Genomic DNA, 18800 nt, shown 5'->3' with positions numbered 1-18800 from the left:
CTGGGTTTTGCTATTAGTAACAGGTGAATTTTCACTGCTTCCTGGCTGACTGGACAATGGACTTGTGGCCAAATGATTCCTCTGTAGTTTCACCTGCTTAGAGACCTCGAGAAACTGATTCAATTTTCCTGAAAAATATTTGACTTTGACATTAATATTACTACTTAGCCCCATACAATTGATGTATTGTATAAAGAAAATATTTAAGTCATCTGGGACAGTGCAAGGTAGAGTAGGCACTCAATAATTAAATACTAATTTTGGTATTATTGTCTCAAAGTCAAATCTAGAAAAATACAATTTGCCTATAGCTGACACTGACCTATATGTAAATTGTATCATTTTTATTTTGGCCTTAGCTATTTAAAAGTCAGTGTTCGCTTATTTAAGAGTTAATCAAATACTCTCATATGACTCATATGATTATTGGTATGTGTGTGTGTGTGTGTGTGTGTGTGTGTGTGTGTTTGTAATCCACTCCCTCCACCGAAAATTGTATAGCTATGAGCAGAAAACTCGTTGTACCTTTGGAAATACACCAGAGCTGATCATTCTTTGTGCATTTTGCAAGTCTTTGTGCCAAAGCAAGATAAAATAGGCAATAAATACGTGTAAAATAAGCCACAAAATAATATGCAGTTAATTTTGTTGTGCCCTTACTAAGTTGTTTTCCCTTTAGTTTTTGAGATGGTCTTAACATATTTTCAACAAATGTGAGCATTAAAGCTCACATAATAAGCACTTAAGCATCCAGAGCTACAGTAGTTTCAAAAAATAACAGTATCCACCCATTCATTAACCATCCATCTTTTTAGTTATTCAGTACACCATTTACTGATTTCCTAGGACGTGGCAGATAAATATTGCTAGCACATGATGAGACATCATAATATATCAACATTGTATATTTCATCAGCTTAGTATCTGGGAATACACAGATGAATCCATTCATTCCTTATCCTAGAAGGAGAATGTGTGCATATTTTGTTTGGGATGAGATTTTTCAGAGTTCAGAAGACACAGAGGAGAACACATTAATAATTTTATGTAGAATGATACACATCCTTACTAGAGAAGTAATTACAAAGTGCTATCTAAAAAAGTGAGAGAGGAAAAATACTGCAGCAGAAACTAAGGAAATAATGGCAGAGAAGTGTGCATTTTTAATTAGACTTTTAAGAAAGAGTGTATGTGTAATCCATATATATGTACTCTAGGTGCCAGCAAGAATCAGTTGGAAATTTAGATGTATTGACTCAAATTTCCATTTAATACACTGTACATGTCCAAAGCCCTACCTGTGATGTCCACAAATTCCTGGGGATTTAGACTTTTAGAGGAACTTCTGCCTCTAGGTTCAGCTTTCTTTTACCTGATTTCATAGCACTAAACTTTCAGGTAGCACTCAAAACAACATGTCGCATGCTTTGATGGGGCTCCATTGTATACCCTTTCCATTTAAATGTAAAGAAAGCCAGTGAGTCCAAGTGAAATCTGATTATATTTTAAATAAATCTCAGTCTTTTTCTGTAATCCACACTAGTGTGACTAATACAGCTCTTGAAAGAAAGCTGGATTCTCTGCACAATTAATTGATACAGGATATTTATTATAAGTCTCAAAGAACAGAGATGGATTTTAGAGCCCATGGTTAACTTGGCAATGATGGCCATTAGAAATTTTTTTTCATGATGGGTATACTCAGTCAACTTAATGTGCATGTCAGAACCAAATCCCGTATAATACCTAATTCCGCAAGGCCATCATATAAGGTTATGTTCAATAAATTGTTTAAACAGAAGAGAGAAGATAATGGATCACTATCCACATGAAATGAGCAGAAAAGAATATCCCAGCCCATTTTTCTTACTTGCTAAGTGTAAGTAAATACATAAATAAAGCAAAATTTAATTTTAAAAGTTTTGGTCTGATGTACTATGTGATGTAAACTGGAGTAATCTCCTTTTTTATGACCTTATGTCCCCAGGTGCAATATCTTGGTGGCAATATCTCAAGCCAATTCAGTTTAAATTGGCTGACAGGATTTTAGGCTTTGAGATCACCAGGATTTTCTAAATGCAGACATGCACATTTATGGGTCATTTACACTGCATTAAATTTTCTTCTATATTTTTGCATGCAGTAAAGTTTTAATATTTTATGCACACTATTTTAATGCTTCTGTTTTTTCCCTCTTGCCATATATAGCAAGATCACCAAAGTTATTTGTAACCTAATTTGGATTCTAAACAATTGTACAGTGAGTCATTTTTTAGCCCCCACATTATTTAGCGCTATGCTTAGAAAATTCTTCATAATTAATTTACCCACATAGCTCTATAAATGAGTTAAGCCCTTGCATATTGGATATAAATTTGGTAACTGTTGGTTTAATTAAAGAGATGAAAATCAAGATAACTATTTAATATTGAAAATCTGTCCTAGGATCTTGATGGAATTATCGAATTATCAGCTTCTGCATTGATTTAACAGTTTTAGGGATTTTTCTTTTCTGTGCTGTCAAATACTTGTGTAGAGTCATGTACGAAGATAAGAGCCGAGCCCATCTTGTTAGTTAAAATATACCCAGAATTTCACAAAACACCTGGCACTTTGCATGCATTCAATATTTATTGAATTAGGGACTGATTTGGCCTAAAATTTTCCCCTTTAACTTGGCCTATAACACTGTTCTTGAGTTGGTACCTCTCTATCCAGGGTTTACTAATCCCGACACATTGTGATGATTTCCCTCTTAGAAAACCATTGCCTTTGTGTTTTTCTCTGCCTGGCATACTTTTCCCAAGATTTTTAGCGGCTTAGTGTCTCTCAGTCAGCAAATCTCAGTTTATCATCTATATTTTATTACATATACCTGGATACATTTGACCTCCTGGGTGACAACATGGAACTTCTTCATTCTGTTCATACCTGCCTTCCTGGAGTCAAGAACAATATCTGGCACCTATAGGTATTTAGTAAACATTTGTAAGCTTTCTACATAAAAACACATGTTTCGGCATATAATAAATTTTTCACGAAGCATAGAAATTGTCCGTGCTTCTACTCATTTCAAAGCATGTTATATAAGGACACTACTGGAGGCTTGTCTGAGGTCCATCAACGCCCACACTTACACAGAATGAAGGAGGATACATTGAGCCTGAAAGAAGGGAAGACATTCCCACGCAACGTGACAAGCTGGCACAGGTTGTATGGGCCGTTGATCTCTTGCTAAGGAAGATTTCAGAGCCACGGCTCTTCCTTTCATGACCAAGCAGAGGTCAAAAGACTGTGGAAAAGATCGCCTTTCCCAAGTCTGAAACATCTTCAACTTGCTCTCAACCTGTTGAAATCCAAAGCAGGCAAAAAAAAAAAAAAAAGAGACATGCCTTACTGTGTTTTTTTTCTGTAAGACTGATGAATGGATCAATAAATTTTGGCAAACCGTAAAAAGGAAGGGCTCTCGGCAAATAAAAAGAATGAATTGTGATACATGTGACAACATACCTAATGCTCAAAAGTATTCTGTTAAGTGAAAGAAGGTAGCTACAATAGGCCACACGCTCTGATTTCAGTCCTATAAACCCAAATCATATCAGAGACTGCCAAGAAGTAGAGTTGGAAATGATTACTAAGTACAAAGGGAAGTTGGGGGTGGTGGTGATAGAAATATTCTATATTTGATTGTGGTTATGGGTACATGACTAAATACATTTGTCAAAACTCACTGAGCTGTACATCTTCACAGTATGATTTTTACTGAACATAAACTATAACTCTACATAAAAGTAAGTAATTGATCTTATTGGCTAATACAGGCATGAATGTGCCCGTAATTATATTTGGATTCTTAATTACAATGGCAAAACTAAACCAAGTCATATATGAAGAAACGATTTGGGCACAGGAATAAGTAATGGTTGTATTGAACTTTTATTCCGTGTCTTTATTCATTTAGCTACAATGGAAATTCATCAACCAACAAGAGAAATAACAGCAAAAAGTTCATGATTATTGGTGTAATTATTTTTTATCCATTGTGACACAAAATGTACAGTTTTAGGACACACATATTCTTTTTTTTTTTCCAACATTTATTTATTTTTGGGACAGAGAGAGACAGAGCATGAACGGGGGAGGGGCAGAGAGAGAGGGAGACACAGAATCGGAAACAGGCTCCAGGCCTCCGAGCCATCAGCCCAGAGCTGATGCGGGGCTTGAACTCACGGACGTGCGAGATCGTGACCTGGCTGAAGTCGGACGCTTAACCGACTGCGCCCACCCAGGTGCCCCTAGACACACATATTTCTAATCTCAATTCTGAGGATACTTTGCTTGCTTTGCTGAAACATAAGAACAGTGAGCACAAATGTATGTTTGTTGTTTTTTTAAGTTTATTTATTTGAGAGAGAGAGAGAGAGAGGAGAGGAGAGAGCACATATGGAGGGTCAGAGAAAGAGGGAGAAATAGAATTCCAACAGACTCTGTGTTGAAACCCCAGAGCCTGATGTGGGGCTCGATCCCACGACAATGAGACAATGACCTGAACCGAAATAAAGAGTCAGACACTTAACCATCTGAGCCACCCAGGTGCCCCAAATGTGTATTTTTGATACAGAAGTTTTTGCAGTATGAAGTTGTTTTCCTGTCATTCTCCCAGACTTTTTATTGTGAATTTAGTTGTATGTTTAAATATGCAAATGTTTATGTTCATAGAGATCAATGTTCACACTGTCTACCTTTGTGCCTTTATTTCTTAGGTATTTAAACATCTTAAAACTGCATTTATCTTTGTAGGGTGTTCAGTTTTATAATTTGGGAGATATTTTCCATACATTAAGAAATAGTGGGATAAAAAATGGGAATAATTCCTTGAGAAAAAGGAACTGCACATGACATTCATGGCAAAATTCTTTTCATATGTATTTTCCTACTATCCATAGTTATGTCTTCACAGATAAGAGATAATAATTCATATGCATAGTAACAAGGTAATAAATTCTATGCATTTCATTTTTCAAATGAGGTTTGGGATGCTCTCAACCTGAGAGAATCCCCATAGAGTTTTCTGGGATGGCAATCTAGCCCCATATAAATGCAAATTAACACTCTTATGAAAGCCTTTTGCAGCTCAGATTAGTCATAAAAATCTAAATCACTCTATACAGGTACCCATTCCCCAATCTAAAATTATTAGGAGATGTACGGAAATCCCTTTTTCTTGTTGATAGTGACCATTTCTTTTGAAGGGACAGAAGAGAGTTCAAATTGAAATCCTCAGGTTTGGAAGCTAAAGTTTATTTTGAGAAGCAAAACATGTATTTGAGAGATAGCTCCCTTAATCCATGATTAAAGGGTGAAGAAAAGAAAAAATCTATTTTAGGGAAGAATATAAGTCTTCTATTGTACAATACTGGAAACATTTAGAAATCACCCATTTACAAAATTATTTTAATAACTGATTTTGGTGAGAGATGTCAATTGATGAAAATCCTTGCTTATTACTGGAAAGGATGAAGAAATTTGGTAGACACTTAACTATGTGGCCAAATATAATATCACCCACTTGGCATTCTATGCTTATGGAAGATAAGCTGAGGCTATCACAGTGTTTCTGCAAGAAAAAAAAGTCATTTTAGTCGGATTATAATTTATAATAAACAAAAATAAGACAAATCAAATTTTGCAAAACATTGGCTACATTATCAATAATGTCAATGTCATGATAAATAAATCGAGACACATGTCATCATAATAAAATTTTAATGATTTAAGGTTTCTGAGTGTGATCATTTCACTTTTTTGTAACACTTGTCTTAGTAATAGCTATTGAAGCCATAAGGATGAAATGTTGGCATACTCTCAGTGTAACAGAGAGATAGATGGGTAGATAGGTAGATAGATAGATAGATACATACATACATATATACATACATACAAAATTTGATTTGTCTTAAATTAGACAAATTTTTTCTAAAATTAGAAAAAAATCTATGAATACTTATTAATTCTGGTTGGTTTTAGCAATTTGCATATATAGAAATGAAAATAAAGAGATATTTTTCCATAGGCTAGGAACTTCAATGAAGATAGGGGCGCCTGGGTTGGCTCAGTTGGTTAAGGGTCTGGCTTCGGCTTAGGTCATGATCTCCACTGCTCATGGGTTTGAGTCCCACATCGGGCTCTCTGCTGTCAGTGAGGAGCCTGCTCTCAGATTCTCTGTCTGCCTCTCTCTGTTTCCCCCTCACGCAGGCACTCACTCTCTCTCAAAAGAACATAAACAATTAAATTGACTTTTGCATGTGAAAAGGTGAAATATGGAAATGAATGTTCAAAAGAACATTTGCTGATTAGAAATCAGCAAAAGTATCATTACATACATTAGAAAATAACTTCATAGTCTATTTTTCAGTATTTTGATATAAAAACAGCACGTGTCCAGAACTATGACATTACAATAACAAAGTTCTTATCTCTCATTAAACTCAACTATACCTTTGTACTGTATTTTGCTAACTGTCAGTCTAGAAAGAAGTCACTGAAACCTCAAAAAGTTAGTAATAAATAACTCAAAAGTTAAATAACTCTAAGATTATTTAAAAATCAATCTTTTTGAAATAAATGGCATTATAGACTTTTGACCTTTGTTCAAGTCATTAAATGGACACCAAACAATTACATAAGCATATTAACCACATTTTAACTACATTTTTCTCTTCACCTGTAAAAGAAGCACATATAAATAAGCTACACATATACACTAAGCCACCGTAAAAAAAAACAACCACCAAATGTAACAGCTTAAGCAATATCTGTTTCTTTCCCATCCCCTCCTAGAACAGTGTAGCTGTCGATCCAAGGATAAACTGAGTGGGCACGTAGTGTACAAATGAAGGAAAGAAATGGTGTCAGCACAGTCATTACTCTTGGGAAGAATGGGAATTTTGGTCAAGGGATACATGATCACCTTGAATACTCTGTATTCTTTAAGCCTGCACCCATCTTTTTACGCTGAACCTGAAAGCTGTCTTTTCTCTGTGGACATGCTTTTCTAAAAGTTGTTCAGCAAAATAAATAGAATAAGCTTTGTAAAATGCTAGGACTTTTTTTAAGTGGATAAAAATGGAAGTTAGACAGTCAAAACACTCTCAGATGAGTAAGACTCGGGCTAAAATTGAAAACTATTCTGCTGCCAGGCTATTTATATGTGACTTCTTTCTCTCAGTTCTCCCAACTCTGATAGTGACAGGGATGGTGACAGTGGTGGTGGCAGTGTTTTAATACTGAGTACGAGGTTTGGAAAATAAATTCCATTTTTTTGCCAATTAACTAATATTGCAAGTTAAACATTCTATTTTTGAAAGTCGTGCTAACTTCCAAGCTTCCAGGATGCCAAAGTTTTCTTTTCTTGGTATTTCTTTTCTTCTTTTTTTAAGTAGAAAGAAATTGGTTATATTTAAGAAACAGAATCTGAGCCTACCGGGGGAAAAAAGTCTAGCACCCATGAGACCTCATAACACTGCTGGCAAAACCACTTTGGAATAACATTTGAATAATTTCGCAGAACTTCCCAAACCACAGAAGTGAGACTTCCAGTTGTCCCTGAGGGTCTTGGGCATTTAACCCCTTCTCCAGAGGTTTGCTAAAAGTGGCTCAAGGGCCACAGCTTCTGGGGAACAGATCCAAGGCCTCCAGCAACTTTAAACAACTGTTTAATCCAATTTCCTCTCTGAAACACAAAGCACTGAAGCACCCTGTGACATTTAGATACTACTAAATCTCTACAGTTCAATTCCGTGGACTCCTTAAATCTGGCCTACTTGACTCCCTCTGCTGCTTTCCTTCTAGCAAAAGATTTAGTTCCTCAAATTGAGGCAGTAGGTTTGCGTCGCAGGTTTTGACAAATCATCTGGAAACCTTGTCCTCATTCATCGTTCCCTGCAGAGAAAGGATGCTCTGTTATCCAGAAAATCAGTGAAGGCCAAAGGGCTCTTCCCAGAAAAGGCACATAAATGTTTCCATATGATTATTCTTGGTAAATTTGAAACAGAATTCAGTCATTTAGTCAGAGAGAGACCGTTTGGGGGTGTGGGGGAGTGGCGAGAAAGAAAGAGAGAAACCTTTTCTTACAAGTTACTGCATTCCGTTCGTTTTATCTAATATCTATGTTTTCAGGTAATGTTTAATTAGTCTGGCAGTTTTTATCAGCTGTACATTGTATAACTGGCTCAGCAGTTTTTTGCTTTTAATTTGCTTTCTTAATTCGTTTTGGGGTAAAGAAGTTTTAAGGATTAATATATTTTTACGCTCAGCTTTATATTGAGAAAGAACGGTTTCAAGTGCAAATGTGAACATTCGACTAGGATACTGACTTCACCAGAATCGTTCCATTTGTATTTTGTATCTTGTACTTGCTATACGTTTCATTCTTGCCAGGCCTCCACATTTTTAACTCTGCACTGGTGCAAAATAATATATGGCTGGCATTGCCTCTAGCATTTCAGGATTTTAGGGATAAGAAAAACTAACTCTAATTTCCAACTTTATGAAAAATACATAGTGTTGGCTGTAGCCATAGAGAACATTATCCTGAAGCTATAGACAAAGCAGAGTGTGGACTACTACGTGTTTTTGTTGTTGTTGTTGAATTCATTTTACGATTTAGATATGTAAAACGGCCTTGTGTGCCAAATCTCATCAGAAATGGTTGAATCTCTCAATAAATGATGAGTTTAAATTAATTCTTCAAGTGATGCTAAGAAAATATAGCTTAGTAAATTCAATTTTAAATGGAATGTCACAGTTAAATAATTTAAATAAAATGACTCAAATGATTTTTGCCATTAGTATTATTTACAGATGAAATAATCTGATATATCTAGCTCTCTCTTCCTTTTCCACTTGATGAGAATGGGAAAATTACAATTACACTTACATACATTATTCATTATATACGTGCATACTTAAACGTAGGCATATCTAAGTTAAATATTCATGTTATAGTTGTAGATTTATTTTTTTGAATTTCATATAATAATTTTAACACATGCAATAAAATATCAGTGCAATGACTTCTAGCTTGACTCTAGTCATGACTTTTTGAAATGGGAGATATCCAACGAAACCGATTAATTAAATTTCATATTTTGTACATGAGGAAATTAGAGAACAGAATTGTTGAATGACTTAGGATCATGGAAGTTGCCAATACTGGGGCTAGAAACCAATTATCAGTCCTGGAGATAGAAACACTACTTCATGGCTGTTCTCTTTAGAGAAAACCTTTGGAAGGAATTGAAATTCAATATAGATTTTGAGCGTCTCCACTTTTGGTGTCTTAAAGGTTATGAGATTAGATGCCAACTATGGGTAAGGATCAATAGAGCTTACAGGCTGGAGGACAGGAAGTAAATAATGAGAAACTAGTGAACATTGACTTTACTAACAATGTACTCGCTCATATTTACCGCGTCTTCAGTTGTACCTACAAAGAGATGAGCAAAACGATAAAAGACTAAGAATGTTGATAAGAGTGTCAAAAGACAGTACTATGCAAACTCTGTGCTCAGCAAATAAATCTGAGAAGCCTCTTATTTCTGGATACAGCACCCTCCTTTGAAGCTATGCCTTAAATCAACCGGCACCACATGTAATGCAAGACTATCAACATTAAGCTTACCGGAAAACTCTAATTATAAAATCACAGGAAACAATTGCCGTAATGAAATTGGTTTTCCAAAAAAAAAATCTCAAGTCTTAGGGTGCCTGGGTGGCTCAGTTGGTTAAGCATCCGACTTTGGCTCAGGTCATGATCTCATGGTTGGTGAGTTTGAGCCCCGCATCGGGCTCTGTGCTGACAGCTTGGAGCCTGGAGCTCTGTTTAGGATTCTGTGTCTCCCTCTCTCTCTGCTTCTCCCCCGCTCCCACTCTGTCTCTCTTTCTCTCAAAACTCAACAAACATTAAAAAAAATCGCAACGTGTAGAATAACCAGAATTTTGGAATCTTGGTGTTTCCTAGGTATGAAATTTAACTGAGTGGTTGGAAATATTTTTGAAATATTGTGGCCATAATTGAGTACTTATAGAGCAAAAAACCAATTTGTGAAACAATTAATTAGCTAATTAGATAGCTTATATACCAAACTAAGTGCAAAAATATGTGCTGTCCATCTATACAGATAGAATATGTAATTGTTTAAATGGAGCCTTGTGATTTTGTCATTAAGAAAATGTGTAGAGCAGTTAGTGAGAACACAACAGAAAAGTACAACTGGCTTAGGAATTCACAAGAGGCTGCCCTGAGGAAGTTATATTGAGATCTAAAGAATGGGTGTTTCCTCTGCAAGGAAGGAGCAAAACAAAACAAAACAAAAAATCTTGAGGAAGTGAGAGCAGTGTGTTGTGACACCTTTCTGTCAAAGAACTGAAAGAACGCAAATGTAGCTGTTGTGTAGAGAAGAGAGGATGTTTGGTACCAGATGAAGCTGGAAAGAAAGGCAGTGACTAAAATTTCAGGTCCAGGGAACCATGTTGAAGATTTTGATTTTGACTCGAAGGGTCATGAAAAGCCACCAAACAGTTCTACGAGAGAGAACAGTATATCATATTTGTATTTATTAGGTACCAGTCGGCCACCCCAGAGAGAAAGATGAGCGCAGAACAAGAAAGTATGTAGAAAATTCAGTTAAGAGAGAAGGTAGTGTGACCTTGGGATGGTTAAAATCCAGGGGGAGAAAAGATCGCCTCCGGAGATACTGAAGAGGTGAGACCAGCTGTTGATAATGTTTTACTACTGGGAAAAATAAAAGCAGGGCATCAAGCGTGGTGCCAGGTTTGTGATGGTCACAGACAGTGCTGCTACATTCAGAGACGAGAAACAACGGGAAAGGAGATTGTGGGAGGACATCATGAATTTAGTGTTGCTTATACGTGGGTTTGAAGAGACATTTCGAGTATGTAACTGGATATGTCAATAGGATCGTTTGATATATAAAGTCTGGGTTTAGTGAAGAGGTAGGAACTGGAGATATGTTTGGAATTCATGGCCATGTATGTCGCATTGAGGTTGTAGGTAAGATGAGATTATTTAGGGGAAATAAGAAAAACCTCTCGGGACCGAGTCAAGGGGAGTATTTTGTGGGATAGGGCTGCAGGATTTTTTGCCTCAATACCAGGGATTCATTGTCTCACTGCTTTGAAGAATAAAGAGGTGGACACAAAATGAGCAGCAGGCAAAATTTTATGAGAGTAATAGATCAGAAAGGAAGAGTAGTAGGAAAGCTCTCATTAAAGAGAGGGGACATTTGGAAGGAATGCCCATAACTATAGTCAAGGGTCCTCATTTTATAAGGTTCCGGTTGCGCCCCACCTCCCCCCCCCCCCTTCCCCGCCCCGTCCCATTTCCCTTCCCCTTTGTTCCTTCTCAGGTCCTACCCTTTTTTGGCTGGATAGCTCTAGGTGCTAGGTTGTCTATTCCTGACTGGCTCATTTCCATTGTATGAGGGATGGTCTCTGGACATATTCAGTCATGCCTTTTATCAAATTCCTGAGGGGAACCTGAGAGAGAGAAGGTGGTATCTGTTACATTCTTAAGAGGAACCTTATGCCTGAGGGTGCTGTGGTCAGACATTCCCAGCATTGTTCCAAAATATGTGTTTTTCCCCACCCAGGAAACTCAGGTTCTAATATTTCCTTCTCTGCCTCCTGAATCCTATCTTTTCCTATCATAATAGGATAATATGATAATGAGAGATATATGTCTTTATACATTTTTTCCAAACCTATAGAATGTACATCATCAAGAATGAACCATAATGTAAACCATGGACTTCGGGTGGTAATAATGTGTCCCTGTAGGTTCATCAGTTGTGACAAACTCTGTATGTTTATGAAAAAATATTTTACTGCTTTCAATTAGGCAAAAGCAATAATTATGCTCTCCTAAAGGTTTTTTGCATAATTCATATTCTATTGAGAGTAATTCCCTATTAGTCAATGTCTTGAGTCTTTGTCAGTCTCAAGTTAGGTTAATTTGAATGTTGGAAAAACTTTTTGTTTAGTATTACTAAGCATCCATCTATAAAATTCTTAAAACAAATTGGTGTAGAAGTAGATAATTGATTTACATATTGCATTAAACTGTTGTAACTGATCGCATAGAAAAACATTCATTAAGAAAGTATTATAAAATTGGGGCGCCTGGGTGGCCCAGTTGGTTAAGCATTTGACTCTTGATTTTGGCTCAGGTCATGATCTCACAGCTCTAAGATTGAGCCCAGAGGTGTCAGGCTCCATGCTGAATGTAGGGCCCACTGAAAATTCTCTCTCACCCTCTCTCTGTCCATCCCCCACTAGTGATCTCTCTCTCTCTCTCTCTCTTTCATACCACACATGAATAAGAAAAGAAAGAAAGAAAGAAAGAAAGAAAGAAAGAAAGAGAAGAAGGAAGGAAAGAAGGAACAAAGAAGAAAAAAGAAAGGAAGTATAAAATGATTCATGTCATCATACAAACACATCAGATAAATTTGGATTTCTGTCTCTCTTCAAACAGTATCTAAATACAGTTTAAGTTAAATGCATATATTATACATACATATATATATATAGCTTGTAATATGAATTATTCGTTATAGCAAAATATAGTTCAGCTACCACTTGCAAATGTGAAAACATACTAATTGTGGAAACCTCCAGAACCATGTACTGGAAATTGAAGAAAGCAAAGGTTGCTCAGCAACACGAGGAATGATATTTTTATGGAATATAGTTTGATGTTTATGCCAAGAGAGAAGACTTCACAAATCAAGTAATTTACTCATTTTTCTCACCCAAACGCTTCTCCTGCTCAAATACACTATATAACAAAGCAAAGATTATTATGATTTTGCAAAGATGCGAACATAAATCTTAGATGCATTCTGACGCAGTTGTCTTTCATTGAGAGGAGATAAGGCTGACGAATGTCATGATGAGGATAGACATTTGGGGTAATAGCTTTTCTTATGTCAGTGTGTTGGTTTTCAAATGAGAGAAGTGTTTGCATGTCCTTTAAAACTTTGGTTTTGGGTTTATGGAAGCACATAGGACCCTTTGTAAGACTCCAAAAGCGATGCTACAATTCAGGGCTGAATGTCCAATAGATTTACCAAGACTAGGATTTAGGGTCTGCAGCATAAATCGCTTCAGGACAATAATGGATCGAGTAGTTGAAGCTCAGAGAGAAACACAACCCGAAAATGGAGGGACAGCTGGTTTCAAGGGAAAATAGACTTCACATATTTAAAGTATAAAGTTTCAAGTACCAGGGCACCCAGGTGGCTCAGTCGGTTCAGTGTCTGAATCTGGCTCAGGTCATGATCTCACAGTTCGTGGGTTCAAGCCCTGTGTCAGGCTCTGTGCTGACAGCTCAGAACCTGGAGCCTGCTTCAGATTCTGTGTCTGCCCCTCACCCACTCACACTCTTTCTGCCTCTCTCTGTCAAAAATAAATACACGTTAAGAAATAATAATAATAAGTTTAAGTACCCTACATTAGGGTAGGTATTTGCTGATTTCCACAATTACTTTGTTTGTTTATTTATAATATCTCTGAAATCTTTAAATAAAGGACCTATATAAATGAAGCTTTTCATAAAAGAAAAAGACAGAGAAATGTATTTAGGGGCATACTTTCTCAATGTTCTATTCTGTAAATTATGAGCATATGAGCTTATTTGCTGTAAGTTTGTGATTTCAGTCAGCCTGCCTATCTCCAGCCCAAGGGAAATATTCTGGAATATGGCCATTAACATCAAGTATTTATGGGCCTGTGTCACTGTCACAAGGTACTGATTGATTTGGTTATTCACAGTAAATCAAAATGGAATGTTGATTAAAGGATCCCTGTGTTTAATTCTTCTAGTAGAAGTGTGTCCAATTATTCTCTGTGCATTGACTACTCACACATCTAGTGCCAGACACATAATTCAAAAAAGCAAGTTATTGCACATGCACTCAGAAGATGTTACTTTTCATAATTTAGAAGACCATAAACAAGTTTTAGATTAAATATGTAGACTAACAAAGAAAAAACAAAGAAAAGAGTATATTGAAACAAAATAACATTTCCCTGTAATTAGAAAGAATCTTAGCTCACAGTTAGCCCTAATTATGGGGCAACACTTGAATCTGCTATGGGAGTTTTGTCTATTTACAAATCGAACTCAAAATTCCTAAAAATTGTTAGAAAATGTAAATGTTTGGAGAAATAGTTTCTTCTGCATATCTAATTTCCCAACTCAAGTTATACAAACTCATATTCCGATTTGGTTTGACATATTTTGAAGTATTTTTAAAGGTTTAGATAAAAGATGAAAAGATTTTGTATTCAAGGAATATTAAATCATATAAATGGAAAATGAAATAGGAGAACAGGATTGTATTTTCCTAGTAATGAAGTAACCTTATATTAGTGTGAATAGTAAGCATATAATCACATTTCATTATTAAAAACAGCTGGATTTCATAATCATCAGCACTCCAAATCCTGAAGAACCTAGGGCAGTGTAGAACTGTGTACCCAAACAATGAATAATTTGTGCAAACTACATACAGTGATGCAATTGCATTGCATAAACATTTATACTTAGACAAGACATTGTTGCCATTGAAAAATGAGACCTATTAAAAATGGAAAACATCATGATGTCACTACAAACACATTCATTTCTAAACTTTAGAACATAACAATAAGAATAAAAGAAAAAAAAACATTAGGTTCTACAACAGACCTGATGGGGTAAAAATTGCACTTAGGGTTTTCTACAGAAAGAAAGGATGCATGTATGGACACTCAGATAGCATTTTCCTACGTATCTTGTTGAATCTGTACACTGACTCTTCAAGGTAGTCTTAAGTTATTGTCTCAATTTACAAAAGAAAAACTGAATGTGAGAAAGATTTGTCCAACTTCACATCTGAGTGAAATTCCAAGTAGGAACAATCTCAAATGAAAAGTCTTTGTTATCTCCATTACAGTTACCCACCTCTGTCTGCAGAGCAGAGTGGAAGAACCAAGATTGGAAAGAGTAGATTTTAAGATTTTTTTCCCTAGACCCTTAAAAATCTGTTTCAATTTACTTAAAGGCAACCGGACATTCTGCTATTTTTTTTCTTTCTATGAATCATAAGAATTTTAAGAGACATTTGGAAAGTGACTCTATTATCCAGCTTGTCTGCACCAACATTGAAATTTCAAGTGATGGTCCATCAAAAGATAGTTTTTTTCAATCTTGCAATTTATCTAAAGGGATTCTACAAATTCTCTACTTCAGCTAGAAATGCTAAGTTTGAAAACTTAAAACTTCACTTTCTAATCTAGTAATCTCTCTTCCTTCAGATTCTATGTAATAATAGTTAATATATATAATAACGATTATAGTGATTGGCATGTATTGAATATTTATTAAGTGCTTTGCATAAAGTATCTCATTTACTCTTTATATTCTTCTGTTATATTGCTTTTCGCATTTTATTAATTGTGAATAAACGTTTGGGGTTACATTAGCTAATACTTTATATACATGATTCTAGAACTTGTAAAAAGTATCTGCATTATTAAGGGTGAGAGGAAATGATTGAGAAAATCTATAAACAGTAAGTAGTGCCCTGTGTGATTTTGGAAAAAGCAAGGTGATCTGTCTCAACGTGTATTTCTCTCAACTTGCTCAGTATTTATATATAATATATCATTACACACAGTGAAAACAAGATTTATGTTGAAATATACAAGCTAGCATAAAGTATCAAAATAAATACTGATATTGGCAAGTTCAGATAATGAATTGTTCCATGTAAGCTGCTCTTATATTCTTTATTTCTTAATTTATTTTTCATTGTTAAATTAATTATTATTATTTTTTTTAGATAGAGCAAGTGAGCAGGGGGGAGGGACAGAGAGAGACAGAGAGACAGACAGAATCCCAAGCAAGCTCCATGCTCAGCACAGAACCCGATGCGGGCTTGAGCTCATAGCCCTGGATCATGACCTGAACTGAAATCAAGAGTCGGATGTCAACCGACTGAGCCACCCAGGCATCCCCAACTTTTATATTCTTAAAAAATAAGGTTTAAAATGAATATTTTAACATAATGTTTTCTAAAATCTATAGGAGTAAATAATTTTAACGAAACTATATCTTTCAAATTAACTTAAGTCAGCATTTGAACTCTATTGGTTGGAGGAGTTGGTTTTACACTAAAAGTCTCCTTAGTTTCAGATCTCTTCCGAATGTGATTTAACATACGATAACTAACGTTATAAGCTTTTCCTTCAATACCAAGTACTTAGATTTTCAGTTTATGTTGCTGTGAGCAGTCATAGCCTTGGGAGATCTCTTAAAATGTGCCTTTTCTAGTATACCATATGTACAAAGCATTTCACTAGGCTTGATAGACCTACATTAATGTAAGGTAGATTTTTTTTCTTTTTTTCTTTTTTGCAGCTTTATTGAGGTATATTTGACAGCTAGAAAACTGTATATACTTAAGGTATACAGCGTTATTATTTGATATACCTATATATTGGGAAATGATTACCAGAATCTAACTCATTAACATAGCCATTACTTCACAAAGTTACAACCTTTGTGTGTGTGTGTGTGTGTGTGTGCGCACATGTGAGGTGAGAACATTAAGCTCAGCTCTCTTAGGGGCAGCCTAAGAAGGAACCGTGTCCCTCCCCTTCTCTCTCAAGCTCATGCCCTGTATTTTCCTCAAGACATACCCAAACTGCTCTACATTCTCAATCTCATGAGTTCACCTTTGTTCTCATATAGAAGGCTGACTGGACCCATGAAGTCACTGCTTCTCCTAAAACCTCAATTTCCACATCTCTGTAGCTTTCTTTCTTTCTTTCCTTTTTCTTTCTTTTCTTTTCTTTTTCTTTTCTTTTCTTTTCTTTTCTTTCTTTTCTTTTTTTTTTTTTTTTTTTTTTTATTCTTTCTTTCTCTTCTTTTCTTTTAAGTAGGCTTCATGCCTAGTGCAGAACCCACTGTGGGGCTTGAATTCAAAACTTTGAGATCAAAGCCTGAGCTGACACCAAGAGTCAAATGTTCAACTAACTGAGCCACCCAGATGCCCCATCTTTCTCCAAATTGTACCTGCTTTCCCTTCCAGTGTATTTAGTTTGGTCTGCTAACCTCTAGTAATATCCAACTTTAGGACTCCCAATTCACTAACACAAACTTGATTTCTCTAATTCTCACTCCCTTCAGGTTCTCACTTCCCCTACTACCTGACCTAGTTTTCGTGATATTCCATGAAAATCATTCACCTAACCCTTTGCACCTACCTCCCCACATAATGCTGAGCTATGTCCCAAAGCTGGTCAAATTCAAATATTTGAATACTTACTGAATGGCTGCCCAGTTGAACAACTTCAGTCAATTACCTAAGGAGTATGAAAGGATGAAGCCTTCTCTCTCACAGGGAAGCGACCATGGGGTTCCCTCAGGGGGGAGGGAATGAGATGCTGAGTTCAGTGTTGAAGTGATAGGTAATGATTCATGGGAGGAAAGCAACAGTATTTCAGAGGAGGTAAAGTAATTATCTGACAAATGTCAGGTGTTTGTTGTCAACTGAAGGGTCCGTTCAGCACAGGGGATCACTAAGCTTGGTGAACACCATGGAACTAAATTACCTGAAACGTTCACACATCCTGCTATCACTGCCCTATATTTTAGACGAGGAGGAAATGTCTTGGAAACGGGGTGTAATAAAACAAACAAACAAAAAAAAGGGAAGATTTTGGAAATCCAGAATGATGGGCACGAATAGATTTGCACAGACAGATTCATTCTTTTTCCTTAAATATGATTATGCTTCTTTTAGCTTGAAGAGTATGAAAAATCTGAAAGACATTTGTAGTAATAAAAGCCCTCATGTAGTTTTAAAATGATGATATAAGGCGAAGTTTTTTTTTAAGACATGGCTAGATCTTTTGAAGTCATCAGTCCTGGATCGGTCTTGAGTAAAGAATTAATTGGCCTAGGCCTGTCTTGTCATTACAGACTTCACGTCCCCTTCACAATCAGTACTCAAGACTAAACCTGTAAGCAGACCCTAGGAGCTGGTGTCAGAATGTTAGAAAACAAGTTCACCAAGAATAGTATAAATCTGTTCAGATAATCAAAACAACCAATCGAAGGAACCCAGTTCTGAGGAAATCAAGCCAAACAAAATAAGCCAAGAAATGAAGAATGCAACTCAATTCCGCAAGGGCTCAACCACCCGGCCATGGGCAAAGCACACGATGAACTGACAGAGACGGGGAGTCACAGATGTTACCCTGTGACTGAATTGATGGCGGTGAGGTCTTACTTCTGTAGGAACCTTGCTTTTGTCACCATCGTAGCTGGTGTTTTATACCTCTTCCCACACAACACAGGGGCAGCTCTTAAAAGTGTGTTAGGAAGGACATATTTTGGATATGGAATCATGACAGATGCTTTTGGGGAGGATTTATGGAAGTTGGGGTTTGCTCAGGATTGGATGTTTTCAGACAACTAGGGCACTCCTTCTCTTAATAATGTTCTCCAGTATGGGGAAGGCGTGAAATGAAATTAAAGCAGTATGTGCCAATGAAGCAATGGTCACTCATATAGGTCAAGATAGGAGCATGTCTTTTTCGTGTCGCTCCTCATAGCCACAGAATGGTCTTGTCCAAAGCTGGTGTTGAGTGACTCTGTTCATGTTCATTAGGAAAACAGGGAGTCCTAGCTGCCTAACCGTAAGTGCCACCCCAGCTGCTGGAAAACTAAC

Source organism: Lynx canadensis, chromosome D3 (assembly GCF_007474595.2).
Source record: "Lynx canadensis isolate LIC74 chromosome D3, mLynCan4.pri.v2, whole genome shotgun sequence".
Lineage (NCBI taxonomy): Eukaryota > Metazoa > Chordata > Mammalia > Carnivora > Felidae > Lynx > Lynx canadensis.
This window is presented reverse-complemented; position numbering follows the sequence as displayed.